Consider the following 19,284-nt stretch of genomic DNA (forward strand, 5'->3'; position numbering starts at 1 on the left):
ACAGGAGTCTGTGATTTTCAGACTAGCAGCCACTGATGGCCCAGGGCAGACCCCGCGATGAGGCTGGGGGGAGAGCGGCGCTGGCCAGGGAGGGGGAAGCTGCCATGAGAGGGGCTGGGTTTGTTCCTTTCCCCACACATGACGCTTGTTTGAAAATGAATAAAACACAAAACAAAGCCACACAAATTAAACTGCAACATGCAACTTGCACAGCACGGTGGGCGGCGGGATGGATGAGTGGGTAGGCAGGTGGACGGATGGGTGGATGGGCAGGCACGTGGGCAGATGGGTGAACGGGCGGGCAGGGGGATAGATGAGTGGGCAGGTGGGTGGGCAGATGGGTGGACGGGCAGGCAGGCAGGCGGGATCAGACCGGCAGGTCCCTGGTCTGAGACAGCCAGAAGGAGCCGGGGGTAAGGCTGTCACTGCTCCATGGGGCTTTGACAAGACAGCATGACAGCATCAGACCCCCACGAGAACCCCCGGGTTTCAGATATGGAAACTGCCCCTGTCCTCGAGACTGAGCTGGGCCAGAAACGGCTCATTCCTCACTCCCGGGGATGCCAGAGAGGGAACTCTGGGTTCTGGGCTGGGACAGAGAGCCCAGGATTAACGTGAGCAAAGGAGCTGCACCATCACACGCAGCTCTGCCGGGGCCCCTCACTCCCGACCCGCAGCCCCCTCTTGAGCAGTGCAGCTCTAATTCCCAGCCCATCCTCTTGGCCCTGTCAGTAGTAAGGGCCTGTTCTGACTCCAACAGCCAACTCTGCCTTGGACCTCTGCCCTACACCCCCCCTCCAGGGCAGTGCCCCCCAGCACTGCCACAGCCCCCTCAAGGGTTCCAGACACCATTCCACTTGCTCCTTCCTCTGCTGAATGCTGACATGGCAGGGAAGGAGGTTCAACGTGTCTCTGGCCCCCCATGCAGCTCCCTGCACTGAGCTGTCCCTGCTGCAGGTGGAGGCGGGGCGGGGGTGGGGGGATCCCTGGCTTTGTAGGGAGGCTCTCAGGAGCTCTTTGCCAGGCCCCTGGGAGGTGCCAGGCAGCAGGGACTCCCAGCACAGCACCCCCCATCTGCCCTCCTTGCTTAGAGTCTGGGCTTTCATCAATCCCCCTGCCCCAAATTAAATCCCTTGGACTGGGCCCTTGTCCCTCCAGCTGGCATGCCCAGGTCTGCCCACCCACGCCCCCCCTGTCCCTGGGGCCCCTTCGGGCTGTCTCAGGCCAGCAGGCTCAGAGCGCAGCAGCCTCCCTGGACCACACGGACAAGAGGGGACAGAGCAGCACCGGGACACGGCCCCTCGAGGAAAGGAACAGCTGCAGGGGGGGGGGTGGGACTGATGCTGACGGGTGCAGGGTCCCTTTGGGGCTCCCTACGCACAGCGCTGCCCCGCTCTGCCCTGCAAGGCCGGGGCGTTAGACACCCCCCATCTACAAGAGAATTAAATATTTCCAGCACCAGCCCAGTGGGGTGGAGTAGGAGGAGAGCGGAGAGGTTTTACCGACAGCCCTTCTCCTCCCTGTGCACACGGGACTCATGTCCCCCAGTTAACCTTCAACCTCTGCTGAAACGCCCCGGCTGCGGCTGGCAGGGGTATCGGGCTGTGGGTGGGAACTGGGACCAGCAGGTCATCACAGAGCACTGAGCAGTCCTGAGTCACTACGCTGAGCCACTACAGCATGAGCTAGATTCGAACCAGTGTCCTACAGGTCTGTGCCCATTGCTGCTCCTCAGCCACTGGCACATCCCCAGCAGTTTGGGTGGAAGTGGCTCAGCGTTTGGGCGCAGGCAGCGTTCCCAGGCTCCAGAGGCAGGGCCTGTCTGGATGCTGCTGCAGTTGGGGTGACAGGACTCAGGGATCCCCGAACTCTAGTATTGCTGAGATCCAGGGGTGGGGGGAGGTAGGGCAACCCCTGAAATTCGAGCTCTGCCCTGACAAGTCCACGTGGCCATGGAAACGTGGGGTTCTGGGTTTGTGACTCAGTTTTATATTATTTCTTGGGAAAACTGCAAACAGCCAATTTTCATTTCATTAAAAAAAAAATCCTGAATTTTCTGATTTCTCAATGACCCGGTTCCAAAGGATTCAAACACGACTGAACCCAGAACGGGTCACCTGGAGAGTTTCTCACTTTCTCTCCTCCACCCCTGTTTGCTAGTGGAAGAAAAGAGGGGCGGGGAGAAGAAAACACCCAGAAGCTGATTTGATTCTAAATGACTTTCTTCTGTTTCCAATTTCAGACAAAAAAAGGGGGAAATTTCACACAATACAAATGTTGGGTGGGAAAGTTTTATATTATGCATAAAGTCACTTTTCAGTAAACCCCCCCCCATACCCTAAAAAAAGACCCTGTGACAAAAATAACTGCTAGTCAGCCCTAATCAATTTCTTCCACCCATTCTCTCAATCTCCAGATTAAATTACCAGCCCTGCAAAGGCCCCTGAGATCTGAAACACCAGCTGGGTCTTTCCTGGCTTGTGCATGGCGATTCTAAAACTGGCGCGATCTGACCTGAAGAGAAGCCAGCTCACCTTCCTGGTGCTGTCTCTGTGCTTGGCCAGACTATTCATTTCTTTCTGTCTGGCAGGGGGCAGATCTGATGAGTAACCAAGATGCTATCTTGACACAGCTGCTTTTTGGGGGCTTTAACGTGCAGTGGAAAGGGACACTGCGGTTTGAAGGTGAAATTCACCAGAGGTACAGCACAAGTCCTAAAAGGCGTGTGCACCACACTAATACCTAGGCTGTGTATTAGGCACAGCGGCGAATTTCACCCTTTAAGCATCACCGGGCTAGTTCTGGGCCCTGTTCTCATCAGTTCTTGAGCCGGGCTGTGGGAATTCACCGTAGCCCAGGGATAAAAGGCGACCCAAGCAATGCAATGCAGAATGATTGTGCAACGCACCACGGGGGCAGGACATCCAGGAAGGAAGAGCGGGGTGGGGGAGGGAGGGAAGGAGAGACAGAGGAACCATCACACACAGAGAACGATGCAACAGAGAAGAAACTCCGGTTGAACTCACAAAGGCAGCAGGTAAATGCACGTGCAGCAGGTCAAGTCGGGTACAAGTTATACTTTAGTTTGTAAAAATAAAGAAGAAGAAACAAAACACACGGACATTTCTTAAGGATGGAAATCGAACAGGGGCAAGTTCCAGGGGGCTGTGGGGGGGGAGGGGCTAATTTCAGCACATGCAGCTTAACCACGGAGGGAGGGCAGTTGTTTGAGTTGTTTTGGGGTTGGTTTGTTTTTTGCTGTCCTGGCTTTTGCTCTCCCAACTCTGTGGAAAGACGCGTTGGGGGTTAGCTCCTGGTTGTGTCTTTCTCTCTACACAACACTGAGACCACGAGGAAACCACAGGGGCCCGGCTGGGTTCCAAATATCCTGTGTATTAACGATACACCAACATCCACAGGCCAGCTAGGGCCCTGTTAGCTTCTGCAGCAGACACAGGAAGCCCATGGGGGGCTCTCCGACAATTCAAAGGGATCCTACTCGCCCACCACGCCTCACCCACACACTGCGTCAGCAGACTGTTCTTTACTGAGCCAGCATCACACCCCACACATGCGGCTCCCTACCCCCCTCGCCACAACCCATTCAACCTACCAACCAACCTGCCCCACACGTGCAGAGATGTCTCAGGGAGTATTCCAGCTGCCGCTGGGAAGCCTGTGGGGTTGAACAGCCTGTCACTTCCTATATACAGCTCTGGGGTTTTGCAAAAGAAACAGACACACGAGCGCACAACCCTGCACCCTGGCTGATGCCCCGAGTGAACGAGAACCTCCCAGGGCACTGTTCAGAAGGACTCTGACTCCGGGATCGGAAAAGCAATCCCAGGGCACGTGGGGAACGAAGCAGAGACGCCTAGATCTGCAGAGCGGGCCGCTGTGCCTGGCTGGATCTGGTCTGCACCCTGTCCCTCATAACCCGCCGTGTGCTCCAGGACTAGCTGGGATAGCTGTTGGATGTGGTGAGTGGTTACTTCCTGGTGGCCTGCTGTTGGTCTCTGCCAGTAACTGGACCTGGTGGGATCTCTTAGGGCTGTAGCAGTGGAAGGCGTTACTGCAGGTCCTGTAACAAGCAGCTTTCCAGAGCCAGGACTCAGTGATCTGAGGGTGGGAGCTGAACTCCAGCTGGGATCCGGGTGGGTTTCAGAGTGTGCTTTCCGTAGGAACAGGTTGCAGGTTACTGGGCTGACGATTGTAGCCCTGGCTACTCTCCGCCTGCTGGTGCAGCATCTCTGTGAGTGGCACAGTGTGATCCTGGCACCTGCCTGGGCAGGACCTGGCCTGATCAGCGAGAGCCCAGTGTGAGGCAGCAGGAAAGGGGGCAGATGGACCTGGGGATGTCGCAGGGGAGTTTTACTGGGACTGTCTGCATTGAGGATGGGATAGCAGGGGGGGTTTCACTGGAGGGAGAATACCTGAGCCTGTCACCTGAGCCAGGACGGGGGTTGGGGCCAGATGACACCTTTCCCGGGAAACTGGACAAAGGCTGGAGTAGGAGCCGGGGGGAGGCTGGGGGAGGCTGCTGGAGGGGGTTTGATTTTTGAAAGTGGACTGGGGGAAACAGAGGGAGCCCCAGGGCTGGGGTCTAAGCTCCCTGCCTCCCAGATGGACCTGACTGAAGGGGTCCAGTTCTCTGTACCTACAAGCTCTGATTTGGACCATGTTCCTGTCGTCTAATAAACCTTCCGTTTTTGCTGGCTGGCTGAGAGTCGCAATGAATCGCAGGAAGTGGGGGGTGCAGGGCTCTGACTCCTCCACACTCGGTGACACCCAGCACAGGAGTTTGCTCTCCTTATCAGGCTGGAAAGGGAGCAGGTCCTGGCTGGGATCCCATTATTACAATGTAATCCCCATTCCTGTTGCAGCGCTGCTCGGGGCCGTCCCCACGCCTGCTCCTGAGTTGGCTGCACCCCCAGGATCAGCCGCTCCGCACCTAACCGAGTGCCAGGGCAGCTGGACCGGTGCTAAGTGACCTGGCTGGTGCCCCGGGGCCCTCCCCGGAGGGACAGCCTGCAAAGCCACTGGGTACATCACAGCCTGGCCTGCGAGTCAACGGGCACTCCAGCTGCTCAGCCCTGGGCCGCATGCATGTGAGGAACCAGCTCGCAACAGGGAACTCGGCCCTCTGAAGGGACCCTACGTAAACAACAGGGACCCTACATAAACAAACCAGAGGCCCAGACCAACCCTACGACCGCAAGCCAGTGTGCAGAGACTAGGCGCGTACACCGGCAAACCCACACGCTCTGCACCAGCCCCCCCATAATACCAAGCCAGTCCCCAGCCCCCCGCCCCCGCTCCAAAAGGCCCGACAATAAACAAAGCACTGGGCTGAAAGGCGCGCGATGCCTCCGCCCTGGAACGGCTGGAACCCCGGCTCCAGCCGCCTTCTGGGATGACGGAACCAGCCCAGCTCCTGCCCGCTGGCATGAGGGTCCAGGCTCCAAGGCTTATGCTCTTGGAGGTCCTGGGCAGGATCCAGGCATTTCGCCAGCCCGGCTCCCCAGTGCCCACCTCGGCAGGCGGCCTCGAGCGGGCGGCATCTGTTGCACTGCCCAGCATGTCCCCTGCAGCCCGACCCGGTCCCCAGGGCAATACAGGTCTGACACTGCTGCTCGGGGGCGTGACCCGGCTGACCCCCGCCTGGCTGGCCACGTGCAGTACAGGGGGCTGGATGGAGCTAGCAAGGCAGCAGGGGGCCATGCTAGTCGTAAGGCAGCTCTGAGCGCTTTACCCTCACTAGCCTGAAAATCCTCCCCCTCCCAGATGGGAATAGCCCCCCCCCCAGCAACACAGATTATGGGACCGGGGAGGCAGGGAAGAGAGTCTCATGGAGCTGGCCCACAAAGCTTAACGTCCTGCCTTGCTTTAGTGGGCTGTGACGAAGCAGGACTGTTCTTAAATGTTTTCTCTGAATATTGTGGGGGTGCCTCAGTTTCCCCTAGGCAGTTCTTAAGTATCTAGGGGGTGGGATAAGGGTGTGTGATAATTGCAGAGCTCTAGAGGGCAGGTGTGTGCAGGGGTCTGGACACGGAGAATGGCCGACACCCTGTTTCCTGGCAATTGATGGCCTGGCCGAGAGCTAAAGGGTTGGAGAACAAAGGAATCCGGTGACCTCCTGGCCCGGGAAAGGGACAAAGCCCAGAGGAGGGGGGGCTGGGAGAGTCAGTTTGGGGCTGGCTGGGGATATGGAGTGAAGTGCAGACGTGGTTGTCTGGCTCACTGCTCCCCAAAATGGACCCGGCTGAGGAGTCCTGTTCTCTGCACCTACAAGCTCTGTTTTAGACCACGTTCCTGTCGTCTAATAAACCTTCTGTTTTACTGGCTGGCTGAGAGTCACGTCTGACTGTGGAATTGGGGTGCAGGATCCCCTGGCTTCCCCAGGACCCCACCTGGGCAGACTCGCTATGGAAAGCGCAAGGGGGGGCAGAGGATGCTGAATGCTCCGGGGTCAGACCCAGGAAGGTGGAAGCCGTGTGAGCTTTTTGCCCTGCAGACAGGCTGCTCCCAGAGAGAAGACTTCCCCAGAGTCCTGACTGGCTTTGTAGGGAGCAGCTCCAGAGCATCGCCCCGGGACTCCGTGACACCTGGTGGCAGCGGTGGGATGTACTGCACCCCATGGATGGCGCTTCCTGCAGTAAGTAACTGGGGAGCAGTAAAATGAAGGGGGATTGACGAGGACCAGGCGTGCTGAAGGCTCAGAGAGGAGCAGTTTCGGGGGGCGGTTAATCTCTGGGAGCGTGTGACCAGCGAGAAGGACTGTGCAGTAATGCAGTCCCTCCGGGGACTGCGGTGAGCAGTCCCAGGGGCAGAGGAGTCTGCAGCTCAACCCTGGCAAAGAGGTGGTGACCTCGAGAAGGGCTGGCACACTAGGGGTTCTCCCTGGAAACCATGGGGAGCTGAGAGCCCACAGGCCTGTGAGTCCACAACAACTTGGGAAGAGCGGAGTGAGGGCCTGTCACCGTCTCCTTAAGAAGGACATTGTAACCCTGTGCAGAAAGAGAGGGTTGAGCATTGGAAAGTTCACCAAAGCCCAGTTAATCGTGCAGCTGGAGGAGGATGATCACTCTAAGGAGCAGATTCCTGACCCAAATGGGGCTATAGCAGGATCTGGGAGCAGCTGGAGCGGTAGCCAGGCATCCCCAAGACTCCTGTCCCCAACCAGATGGGGGTCTTCCTGATCAGGTTCCCCATCCGGGGATCGGAGACGGACGGGATTGGAGCTGAGTCCGAGGGAGCAAGAGGACTGTGAGAGACAGCGAGAGCCCGAGAAAGAGCTGCAGACACAGCAGCAGCATGAACTGGCGATGGTGGAGCAGAGAGGCAGAGGGGACCTTCCAGGGGTGAGTGGGGATAGACCCCGGGGTGCCAGTTTCGCAGGGAATCTCGATACTAAATTGCTGCCCCTGGTTAAGAAGGGGGAGATGTGAAGGCCCATCTCACTGCCTTTGAGCAGGCTGGCAATTTGAACCACGGGGACCCTGTGGAAAAGCCCTGGTGTCTAGCTCCCTTGCTGGGTCCCAAGGCCATAGACTCAGTCAGCCAGATGGGTGGGGAGGTGGACAGGCCTATATGTCTGCGTGGAGTTTCCTGGGGTCAGGCCCCACAGACCTCCAGTGGGAGCGGAAGGTGATGGTCAATGGGGAGACATTCGTGGGGTGGCGAGATCCTGGGACAGAGAGAACTGGTGTCAGACCCCTGGTGGTGCAGCCTCAGATGCTGGGGGGCTGTGTGAGCTGGGTGAGGGTCCCAGGGATGAAGCCCCTCGCCCTACCTATGGCCCGGATCCCTGTGCAGACCCAGGAAGGGTGGGGCTGGCTGGTTGTTGGGGTTCTCCAGGATATCAGCTGTGAGACCCTGTTGGGGGGTGACTGTGTCTCTTTGGGACAGGATCCAGGCCCTGATCCCGTAACGGTTGAGGGTTTGAATTTGAATCCAGGGTACCAATCGGAGGAGAGGGAAATGGTCAGTGAATGCAGATGACCTGGCTGGCAGCGGGGAGGAGCTGCTAGGCTCAGGATACCTGCCTGCCTGTAACCAGCCCCTGGGGCTGGGTGGGACAGAGAGATGCTCCCTGCACACTGGAGAGGGGGCTCACGCTGGCTCTGATGCAGCGAGGAAAGCAGCGAGCTCGCTGCCTACCCCCACTGGGACAGCAAGGGCAGCGCTGAGCAAAGGGGGAGCTGAGGCCCCAGCTGAGGGGGGAGACACAGGCAGGGCAGGGGATCTGTTGGGAGTGGCAAGGTGCTTGGTAAGGAAAGTCTGGATGAGCCTAGGCAGCCTTGTGAGCTGTGGCTTTGTCTAGTCAGCAGGGTGGGAAGGCGAGGAGAGCGGCAGACGAGTGTCCCTGCACCTTACCTGTTCGCTGGGTGGAGAATTGGGACAGGGAAGGAAACGTGCCTGTGTCTGTCGGGGGTATTGACTCGCCTATGGAGGGAGCTACCCTGATCTCCAAGCAGTTGTCTGCAAAGAGCCCTGTGTGCTGGGACCAGGGGAATGATCCCAAACTGTGGGTCTGGGAAAGGAGAAAGTGTCTCCGGCTCTTCTTTGTCTGTGGAGCAGACAGAAGGGGCCTTTCAGCCTGTGATGGTGAGAATAGTGCAGTTGTCTCAGAGTTGGTTCTGGATTCAGCTAAAGCCCAGGAAGGGAATGGCCCTAAGTTTGTGTCTGCTCGGGAGAACGGCCCTGTAACTAGGTCGCATCCAGTTAGTGTCTATGTAAAATCCCAGAGACCAGACAATTCTGGTGCTTGTATTTTGCCTGTTGCTAGTGTGTGGCTGGCAAAGGCTGTAGCAACTCTGTCTAATCAGGGTGAGATCCTAGCCAGGGCACAAGGAGAGCAGAAAGGTGATTTGATTGTGTTACCTACTGAGGGTGTGGAAACTGTAGCAAGCAGGAAAAGATTCCTGAACTTGTGTGGGGCAAAGGGAAGGAGAAGGCTTCTAACCTTTTCTCTAGGAAGTCTGTGAGTTTGCGTGAAAGGGGATTGTGTAGGAATCCGCCTGATGGGCCAGAGGTGATTCTGGATGTAAGTGAGACCCAGAAAGAGTTTGTTGTTGCTCAGGAAAGTGTTTCTCTAGAGCAAGCCCTAGGTGAAGAGGGTAAGGGCAGAATTTCTGTGAAGGGTGAATTGTTGCATAGAAAAGCCCCTAGGGAAAGGAATCCTCCTGGAGTCTTTGCAAGCAGTTTACTGCAACTGAAGGGGGTGAAAGTGATTTAATCAAGAAAGTTTCAGTTCCTAACAGCCAGAAATTTTCGGTTGTGAATGGATCCACTGACTTTCCTGTTGAAGGATCCAGTGTGGATAGCTTTGAGAAGGTCTCAGATGAAGTGAAAGCTGTTAAGAAAGTTAAACAGCCCTATAACCAAGTGGCTGTGTTTGGCCGGCTTGTTGGGGAGACAAGGTTGTTGAGAAAGGGATGTCTCCATGCTAGTTCTGTAAGTGAACAGTCTGTGGCCCAGGTGAAGAGGTGCTGGGCTGCCTCAAGGAGGCAGGACTGATGGTAAAAGCTGAAAAGTGTAAGGTGGAGATAATCAGAGAGTGGCCTGTTCCCCAGACCAAGGAACAGGTTCAGGCCTTTATTGGGATGGCAGTGTACTACTGGAGGTTTGTACGCCACTTGAGCTCCCTAGCTGCCCCATCACTAAGCTATGTAAGAAGGGGAAGCCAGACGAGCTGGTCTGGACCAAGCAGTGCCAGAGGGCTCTCTGTGCATTGAAGGAGGTTCTAGTCCAGGGACTGATAAATCTGGTAAACCCAGACTTTGCCAAGGCCTTTACAGTGTTCCCCGACGCCCCAGGTGCAGGGCTGGGTGCGGGACTGATGCCGAGCTGTTGGTGACAGAGACACCTGGTCAGAGGATGGCCCAGGTCAAGATGGGGGCTCTTAACCAAGAGAGCCCGAATTGCAGCCTCCAGACTGGAGTGCTAGGAGAAGACCTGATCCCAGTTTGACCCCCAGGGGTGGCAAAAGGGCACGGGCTGCAGAAACCTTCCCACATGTGGCATGTGAGTGCCATCAAGCACCCCTGACCTAAGGGAGGGTGTGAAACTGGAAGGGTATAAAACTGGACGGGCCTGGTGTAACTCCCACCAAGGAATGGGAGAGATGCTGGGGCATCCATGGAAATGGTGGGTTTGAACTTCTCCAGGTAACTGGCTAAAGTGACCTCACTCAGTTTGGTCTCGAAGGGGGGAGAGATGTGACGAAGTGGGACTGTTCTTAATGTTTCCTCTGAATAGTGTGGGAGTGCCTCAGTTTCCCCTAGGCAGTTCTTAAGTCTCTAGGTGGGGGGATAAGGGTGTATGATCGTTGCAGAGCCCTAGAGGGCAGGTGTGTGCAGGGGTCTGGACACAGAGAAGGGCCGACACCCTGTTTCCTGGCAACTGATGGCCTGGCCCTTCCCCCCTGCAAGGTGAGAGCTAAAGGGTTGGAGAACAACCCATGTTCCTGTCGTCTAATAAACCTTCCGTTTTACTGGCTGGCTGAGAGTCACGTTTGACTGCGGAGTTGGGGGGCAGGACCCTCTGGCTTCCCCAGGACCCCACCTATGGGAAGCGCACGGAGGGGCAGAGGATGCTGAATGCTCCAAGGTCAGACCCAGGAAGGGGGGAGCCGGGTGAGCTGTGTGTCCTGCAGACAGGCTGCTCACAGAGAGGAGACTCCCCAGAGTCCTGCCTGGCTTCGTAGGGAGCAGATCCAGACCGTCGCCCGGGGACTCCGTGACATGGGCGACTATGCCAGGGCTTCCCAGATGGGGCAGGGGGTGCCATGGGACCTGAACAACCCACCCCAGCAGGCTGCATCCCAGACAGGGGCTGTAGGAAGCAGGACCACGGCTGCCCAGGAGCTGGCTCCATCCTGGCACCCGGGGGATAAGCCCAGGCCCGGAGGGGGCAGGTTGCATCCCTGGAGCAGTGAGCCCCCCATATATAAAGGGGAGGCAGAGGGAAGGAGGGAGACGGGTGGGGAAGCAGAGGGGGGGAGAGCCACCCCCAGGAGCAGGGATTCTGCAGCCCACGCTGCTCTGGAGAAGCTGCCCCCTCCTCATGCCCTCCAGGCCGGGAGATAATTGGGCACCCAAAATAACCCCCTCCCTGGCCCCTCCCTGCCCAGCGGATGCAGCCTCAGCCCAAACCTGCTGCCAGGGCCAGGGCCTGCTGCGGTGACTCCAGACCTGCAGCCCCCGGGAGGAATCCGAGCCTGGCTGCTTTCCCGGCAGCCAATGATGAAAATGGCCATTGGCTTTGATGGGGCTCAGACCTGGCTACCCTGAGCCCCCAGAACTTGATGGTTAGTGCTCCGCGAGATCCACGTCACTGTCACCCCCGTGCCGCTCCGCGCCATCGCAAACCGGGGCCTGTTGCACCCACAAAGCCGGCTGCCCCTGGGCACTCGGTGCGTCCTGCACCGCGCTGACCCTGCCACCCTCCCAACCTGGCTTCCCCGCGCTCAGGGCTGCGTTTGACTGCATGGCCCCTGTGCAAGCTGGGGGCTGCAACCCCTCCCCCCCAGCTCTGACTCCAGTGAGCGGTGTCACGGAGTGTGGGGGAGTCAAGGCCCTGCACCCCTCTTCCTGGGATTCACCATGACTCTCAGCCAGCCAGTAAAACAGAAGGTTTATTGGACAATAGGAACACAGGCTAAAACAGAGCTTGTGGGTACAACCAGGACCCCTCATTCCAGTCCTTCTGGGGGGCAGGGAGCTTAGACCCCAGCTTTGGGGTTCCCTGCGTTCCACCACCCAGCCCAAAACTGAAACCAAAACCCCCCCAGCCGGCTCCCTCCTGCAGCCTTTGTCCAGTTTCCCCAGGCCAAGGTGTCACCTGGCCCCACCCCCTTCCTGGCTCATCCCCTGCTATCCCATCCCCAAAGCCGACTTTCCCCAGTCAATCCACCCCACTCCCTCCTGCCTCACAAGCGGCTGCCCCTCCTGCCCCCGGCTGCTCCTCTCTGGGCTAAGGGTGGGATGTTGCAGGTGTCAAATCCAGCTGCTACTTTTATACTGCTGATGCCCAACCCTTACCATTCCCTTACCCTCCACCCTCCCTTCTCCCCTCTCAGACCCACCAGCAGCTGGCTCATCGTCCATCATCCTGACGGCAAACACCCTCCCACCTGTGCCCCATCCCCGGCTCATCCATCACTGTCCTCAGGTCAGCTCTCCCAGGTGCTTCTCGGGTCCCTCAGCCCGGCCCCCCAGCTCCTGCAGAGCTGGGACACAGGGTGCGTTTCCAGAGCACAGGACCCAGGCTGAAACGGAGCCTGGCCAGTGCAGCCATCAAGGAGCGGTCAAGGGCACTGGGCAGCATCAGTGCGGTCTGGAGAAGAGGTGGAAATTGACCTGCTAAGGTGATGGGAGAGGGAGGATTATGGGGAGGACCTTTCCAGCTCCCAGCTGCTCCAGCATCACCACTCCAGCCAGTGCAAATAATTCTCCTGCGCTGTAAAATACCCTCATTCGTTAGCGGCGACAGAACAAGCCATAGCTGGGGTTAAGTCAACTGCGGCGGGGAATGCCTGGGTTTCAGATTCGGGGGGGAAACGATGCAGGACCCCTCAGGACTGGAGTGAGCTGCCAAGGAAGACCAGGGAGCTATGCAGGGCTAGGCCAGGCTCCCCTTCAGTAGGGACAATGAAATCAGTCGTGCGCCACACCCGGCGCTTTGCATGGGACAATTTGGTGAAAAAGATACGAATTTGCAAAATGTTTTGGATGGGCCTGTTGTTGATGAATCTGCTGTTTTGATCTGAAAATTTTTGCCCAGCTCTACGCAGAGCTTGCGGGTCAGGGTGGATTCGCCCTGGGGCTCCAGAGGTGCAGAGGAGGTCACCCACCTGCTCACGCCACCTTGTTCAGCACCCTCGCGGCCCAAAATCCTTTGCAAATCACAGCTAAGTACCCTGGGAACTCCTCCCCCAGCAGGCAGCCTCCGTGAAAGAAGCACAGAGGTTTTTCCTGCTATCTGACGTTTCATGTTGCCTTAAATTAAAAACAACTTAGTTCCTTTCAGTGCACATAATTCCCTCAAGGTCACGACAGGACGGCTGCCGGGTAGCGTGGAGTGAGCCAGGAAGCCACTTGCTCAAAGGCATGTGTGAGCAGCTCGAGTCAGACCCGTCCGCACCCGGCGCTGATGGCTGCAGGGAGCTATGCTGATCAGAGAGCACTTAGGCCACAGAAGCGGGGGATGCACTTTAGGGTCACGTGCCAGCCCTCTAGAACTGGAGAAATCCCACTGGATTCCTGGGGAGAAAATAAAACATCCCTCCAGCTGCTTTCCATGCTAATGGAGGGCAGGGAGGTTCGTGCTTTTTAACTTACAATGCTGGACACAAACCAAAGCTTCCTGCAATAAGGAAGCCGCTTGTTCCCGGAAAGCCATTCCTGATGGCTCCCGAGAGAGAACTTACCCTAGGGGGGTCTCACAACATAATTTTTGGTGGCCTTAGAGTGCAGCCACCAACGCTTGCTGGTGGCCGCTCTGAGAATTTTTCCTAAAATACTTAATTAACTTTAGGAAAAACAAATGAATATGCACCTAGACATGTCCAGATCAGTGTCATTGATTTATGTAGGTTATTTTTTGCAGACTCAATAATCAAAACAACGTACAGTTGTCGCTATTGTTTACTGGACCTAGACAGACTAGAAACACAAATAAGGTGCTTTGCACGTTCTTGTCTTTTTTGTTGTTTCTTTTAGTTTTTTGGTTGCTGGTTTGTTTTTGTTTTTTAGACTTGCTAGCTAGTAAGTCTGCTGCTGTGAAAACTGATATTTCTGTTTGTTAATTTTGTTTTTCACAGCAGACTTACTCAGCCCTGGCAAGCCAGGGGACAAATTAAGCCCTGAATGGAGAGGTGGGTAGGGAGGCAGCAGGGGCCAGGGGCAATAGAGGGCTGGGGGAGGCAGCAGGAGCCAGAGGCGATGGGGGAGGGTGGTGATCCCAGGGCCGGAGCCCGAAACCCCATGGCTGGAGCCTGCCACCCAACACCCCAGGGCTGAAGCTGGAAGCCCAAGCCCCACTGTTCCTGGAAAAATGGGGAACTCACCCTGGCTGCCTGCTCCTCTGATGTTTGTGGCTCCAGAGGGGGGCAGGACCCAACTCCTACTGGTGCTCCCAGGGAAGGGCAACAAGAAAATACTCTGGTGGTCGCATGTGCCCACAGCAAGTGCATTTAAGAAACATTTCTGCTGGGCTATCTAACTATACTAATATCACCATTCAGCCTGCAAGAGTCAAAAGCCATCCAAAGGAATTATGGAGCCCACTGCTGAAAGGCAGCCACCTCTGGGGTGGCACATGACAACTACTTAACAGCACACAGCAACACTGAGCAACCACAGAGGCTAGGAGGTGAAGATTTATTTTTAAATTCAGTTGAAACTGACCTGTATGTTTGGGTGATCCCAGTTGGATTTGGATCGGGCCTTAGATTGGGTTGGAGGGGGCACTGAATGCCCCAGGGATTTTAATGTCCATCAGTGAGCAGAATCTTGATTTCATCCTGCTTCTGGACTAATGCACCTTTGAGCCCGCTGAAAGTCTGATGCCATACTGGGGTTTCAATATCTGACCCAGAGCCGAGCGCCACCTCCCAAATCCCCTACCCCGCTCCCGGCAGCTACGCATGTTCTAACGGGGGAGACGTCCCATTTCGCCCGCTGACAGCCTCCTGCTTCCCACGGAGAGCTAAGCAGCTCGCAGCCCGAGGCTGGACACCTGCGGCCCGGCGCTCGCTTCCAGCTGACATACTGCAGAGCAGAGAGAAGGGCACAAATTGCAATGGGGATTCTGGTTTGTTACCGAGACCTCAGCTCACAATTCTCGGACCCCTCTGTGTGAAATACAAGCCCCCAAGCCTCGTGTTATGCACAAAACCCAGCAAGCAACAGGTGGCTTGGTCTCTTCTGACACTTCTCCCTTTACAGGAATTGCTAGTGGGGCCCAGTAGCCCTCCCCGACAGGAGCCAGTATCAGACACATGACAGGAGGGCGCTAGCTGGCAAGGATGCAATACCAGGAGGAGGAAGCCTGGCCGACTGGGTAGGGTACTTCCTGTTCTGTCTCAGACTCCGAGTGACCTTGGGGATGTCACTTAACCGCGTGGTGCCTCATGTTCAGTAAAATGGGGATCTATAGTCCCCTGTTTCACGGGCGTTGGTAACATAAATATGTTAAAGATTGCGAGGTGTTTACTTCAGATCCTGCAGCGCTGGGGGCCAGCTCTCTACCAAAGACAGGCAGACAATGTCCTGACATGCATGGAACAGCTGCCGTATGAGGAGAGATTAACAACACTGGGACTTTTCAGCTTGGAAAAGATACGACTAAGGGGGGATATGATAGAGGTCTATAAAATCATGACTGGTGTGGAGAAAGTAAATCAGGAAGTGTTATTTACTCCTTCACATAACACAAGAACTAGGGGCCATTAAATGAAATTAATAAGCAGCAGGTTTAAAACAAACAAAAGGAAGTATTTTTTCCACACAGCACACAGTCAACCTGTGGAACTCCTTGCCAGAGGATGTTGTGAAGGCCAAAAAAGAACTAGATAAATTCATGGAGGAATTTTAGCCAGGATGGACAGGGATGGTGTCCTTACCCTCTGTTGCCAGAAGCTGGGAATGGGCAACAGGGGATGGATCACTTGACGTTTCCCTGTTCTGTTCATTCCCTCTGGGGCACTTGGCACTGGCCACAGTCGAAAGATAGGATACTAGGCTAGATGGACCTTTGGTCTGACCCAGTCTGGCCGTTCTTATGTTCTTATGCATTGAAGCTGCATTGACTTGATTGACTCACTAACTCCATTCTCCTTGGCAGAAGGGTGCTGGCAAAGGGAGAGGAGTGGAGATACATCTAATTCTAAATATAACTTCCCATGGCAGTTCCACCTCGTCAGGTCTCTTACAGATCCAGCTCCGTCTTCATCATTCCAAATTCAAAACAGGACCCCAGGGAAAGCCTGAAAGACAAGACGTAGCCTAGATGCATCCTCAGGAGAAATAATCCTGAGCCAGGAGCGAGCAGCCCTGGGTGAGTCCATCTGTAGCTACTGTCATTGGGGTTGGCGGGGTATCCTCTGGGACAGCCAGTCTGTAGCTGGAGGGTGGGATCCTAGCTCCCCAGAGCACCCCTTTGAACCACTGAGTGCTGAAAAGAACAAGGAGCCTAGCAGAGGCCCTGGCTCTCTGTGTTATGGGCGGCCAGCTCACCTAGTGGTTAGGGCAGATGGCCAAGCCAGGATCTTGGTCAAGATTCAGTGTCAGAATCTCTCTCTTCACCCCAGCAGTGAAGTCGGGGTAACGCTCGAGTGCCTCCCGTGGGGCTGGGAGGCCAGAACCAAGGGCACAGGGTGATTTGTGCCATTGGCACCCCGCTCAGAGCCATGGGGGAATTGCTCATTTCCTCTTAAATTACCGAGCCTCGCCTGGCTGCAGGTAGTGACCCCACGCGCCCCTCAGTGATCCCCACACAGGTGGATCGGGGACAGTGGGGAGCTGTCTGCCTGGGAAGGAGAACCCTCCTGCACTGTGCGTGGGCAGGGAGGGCTGGAGTCCCCCAGGTACCTCGCTGGTGCTGGCCCAGAGGAACCCAGGGCTCCAGCAGCAGGATTAGGCCAGCTGCTTCCCCAGCCCCCACACAGCCCCATGATCGCATCCCCTCGAGCATGGGCGGTGGGAGCAAGATGCCATTTCCCCAGCTACTGAGCCTGGCCCCCATGGGAGGGCTGGGCCCCCTGGGCTTTGGGGTTAGACCCTCCCCAGTTTCTTGGGATCACCCCACTCCTAATGCAGTCCTGATTTATCAGGGGTCTATTGGCACTTACCCCACACAGCACTGGGGTCAGTCCTTGCGGTCACTCCTCGGCCATCTGAAAGAGGGGGCCTGGCACACACGCACTGGCGGCCATGTCCCTGCCCCCAGTCCCACCCGCACCCCTCTGCTAGTCCACCACTTCACTTCCGGATACCCAACCATTGCCTTTGTCTGCAGCTACCGCTCCTCTGCGGCCCTCCCAGGAGACGCACACCTGGGAGACCCCTCCCACCTTTCCGGCTGGAGCTGCGAAAGGGAGAGCCGGCTGTCAGAGGTGGGGATCCCCAGCTCTTTGGGGCGGGAGGAGACAGCTTATTCTCCCAAAACAACTGCCCCAGCGCACATCTCCATCCCTGAAACCTCCCCACTGGACCTGCCGGGCAACGGGAGCCTGCTCCTGCCTATCCAGCCCTTCCACCTCTCCCAACAGGTGCGCCAACCCCCTGCCCAGTGCTCAGCCCTCCCCCCAAGGCTCCCGGGCCATGCACCGGCCGACAAGGGTTAACCAATGGCAGGTCGGGGGATCCACACCTGCTCTGCATCCCCTCTGATGTGAAATTCACAGCCCTGTAGTTCCTTGACCCTTCTGATCCAGCAGCCACCTCCCCCAGGGGAACTCCTGCCCCCTGTCCTGGCTTAGCTAGGAGCCGCTGAGCATAACCGATCCAGGCCAGGACGCCTTGTCGGCTAATTAACTCTCTGCTCTGCTGGGGTCCGAAGCTTTCCACTATTTCCCTTCTCCCTCCTGGAGCGAGTTGGCAGCTCTCCGAGGACAGCCATGCCTCCAGCTGCCCAATTTAGCCCAAGGCCCCACTGCAATAGCACCTCATCCAGCATGACCGTTGTCCCCCTCCCCCCCCCCCCCAATGTCCCATGGACAGCTTGCTTCTGGGATAGCGGGAGGACTGAGCAAACACCCCTGGCGCCTTTGCCGCAGCACGCACCTGCAGTGCCCAGCCACTGTCCCTCACAAGCATGGACTCTTTGGGCTTAGCAAGAAAACAGAGGCCAAAAAATCTGGTGGGCCCAGCAGGGACGTGATCCCCAATAGAGTGGAACTCAGTCAAACCGAGCCCAGCTTTCTGCCCTTCTCCTCGCTGAGGACGATTGTCCTGCCAAATTTCAGCTCCCAAACCCCGTCCGTTTGGATAATGCAGCTGTTCCAAGAGATGGTGCCAAGGATTTTGCATGAGTGGGAAAAGTGCATTTACTCCATTCTTTGTTCTCAAGCACGGCTGCCCGATCTGGGCCCAACTCTCCCCAGGCCTGTCACAGCCCGAGCTAGAAAAATTTCAGCCGGCGTTTTGGAAAAACAACTACAACAGGTGTTGAGGTTGGGCCCAGCCCTGAAACCTTCACTCCAGCTGCTCCCAGTCCTGCAGTGACCAGACCCATTCCCATTGCTCCTGCCCCCACAGGGCTGCAAATGAGACTCAAACCCAGAGCAGCAGAAACCGAGATTGCAATGAAGGAAAATAACTTGGAACAAACGTGTCCAGCAAACCCATGACTATACCTAATGCTGCAAGCCAAGGGGGGAGAACTACACGTGGGAACCTGGCTGCTGGCCCTTGACTGACTGCGGGTTTCTGGTCCATTAGATATGGTGGCCTGCCAGGGCGGGTCTTGATAGGACATTGGAGGAGAATCGCTCCACCCACCACTGAAATGCAGCCACCTCTGGGGCAGAACACAGCAGCTGTTTAGCAATGGGTGGTGTGACAAAGTAGAAATGTTCGTAATGTTTTCTCTGAATACTGTGTGGGTGCCTCAGTTTCCCCTATGCAGTTCTTAAGTATCTAGGTGGTGGAATAAGCATGTGTGACTGTTGCAGAGCCTGAGAGGGCCAGTGTGATGGTGTCTGCACAGAGAATGGCTGATACCCTGTCTCCTGGCAACTGATGGCCTGGGCCCCTCCCCTGCAAAGGTGCCAACTGAAGGTGTTGGAGAACAAGAGATCAGGTGGCCTCCTGGCCTGGGAAGGGGACAAAGGCCGGAGGAGGGGCAGGAGAGTTTCAGTTTGGAGCTGACTGGGGAAATGGAGGGATGCCTAGATGGGGCTCTGGCCTCCCTGCCCCCCCCCCATGGACCTGGCTAAGGGGTCCTGTTCTCTGTACCTACAAGCTCTGTTTTAGACCGTGTTCCTGTCATCTAATAAACCGTCTGTTTTACTGGCTGGCTGAGAGTCCCGTCTGACTGCAGAGTTGGGGGGCAGGACCCTCTGCCCCCCCAGGACCCCGCCTGGGTGGACTCGCTGTGGGAAGCGCACAGAGGGGCAGGGGATGCTGAATGCTCCGAGGTCAGACCCAGGAAGGGGGAAGCCGGGTGAGCTGGGTGTCCTGCAGACAGGCTGCTCAAAGAAAGGAGACTCCCCAGAGTCCTGCCTGGCTTCGTAGGGAGCATCGCCCGGGGACTCCATGACAGGTGGCAGCTGGGGCT

At 56.7% G+C, this 19,284-nt stretch overlaps 1 protein-coding gene and 1 long non-coding RNA gene across 3 annotated transcripts in view; one reads left to right on the forward strand and one right to left on the reverse strand.

Moving 5' to 3' along the window:
- KCNIP2 (potassium voltage-gated channel interacting protein 2) overlaps window positions 1–19,284 on the reverse strand; it is a 140,832-nt gene that overhangs the window by 18,406 nt on the left and 103,142 nt on the right. The gene's annotated exons all lie outside the window — the stretch shown is intronic.
- LOC119859545 lies at window positions 2,960–18,802 on the forward strand. Its single transcript, XR_005294239.2, has 6 exons — window positions 2,960–3,037; window positions 3,714–3,980; window positions 14,249–14,376; window positions 14,952–15,066; window positions 15,850–16,062; window positions 17,023–18,802. It is a non-coding gene; the product is annotated as an uncharacterized LOC119859545 (long non-coding RNA).

This window comes from Dermochelys coriacea, chromosome 7 (assembly GCF_009764565.3).
Source record: "Dermochelys coriacea isolate rDerCor1 chromosome 7, rDerCor1.pri.v4, whole genome shotgun sequence".
NCBI classification, from domain to species: Eukaryota; Metazoa; Chordata; order Testudines; family Dermochelyidae; genus Dermochelys; species Dermochelys coriacea.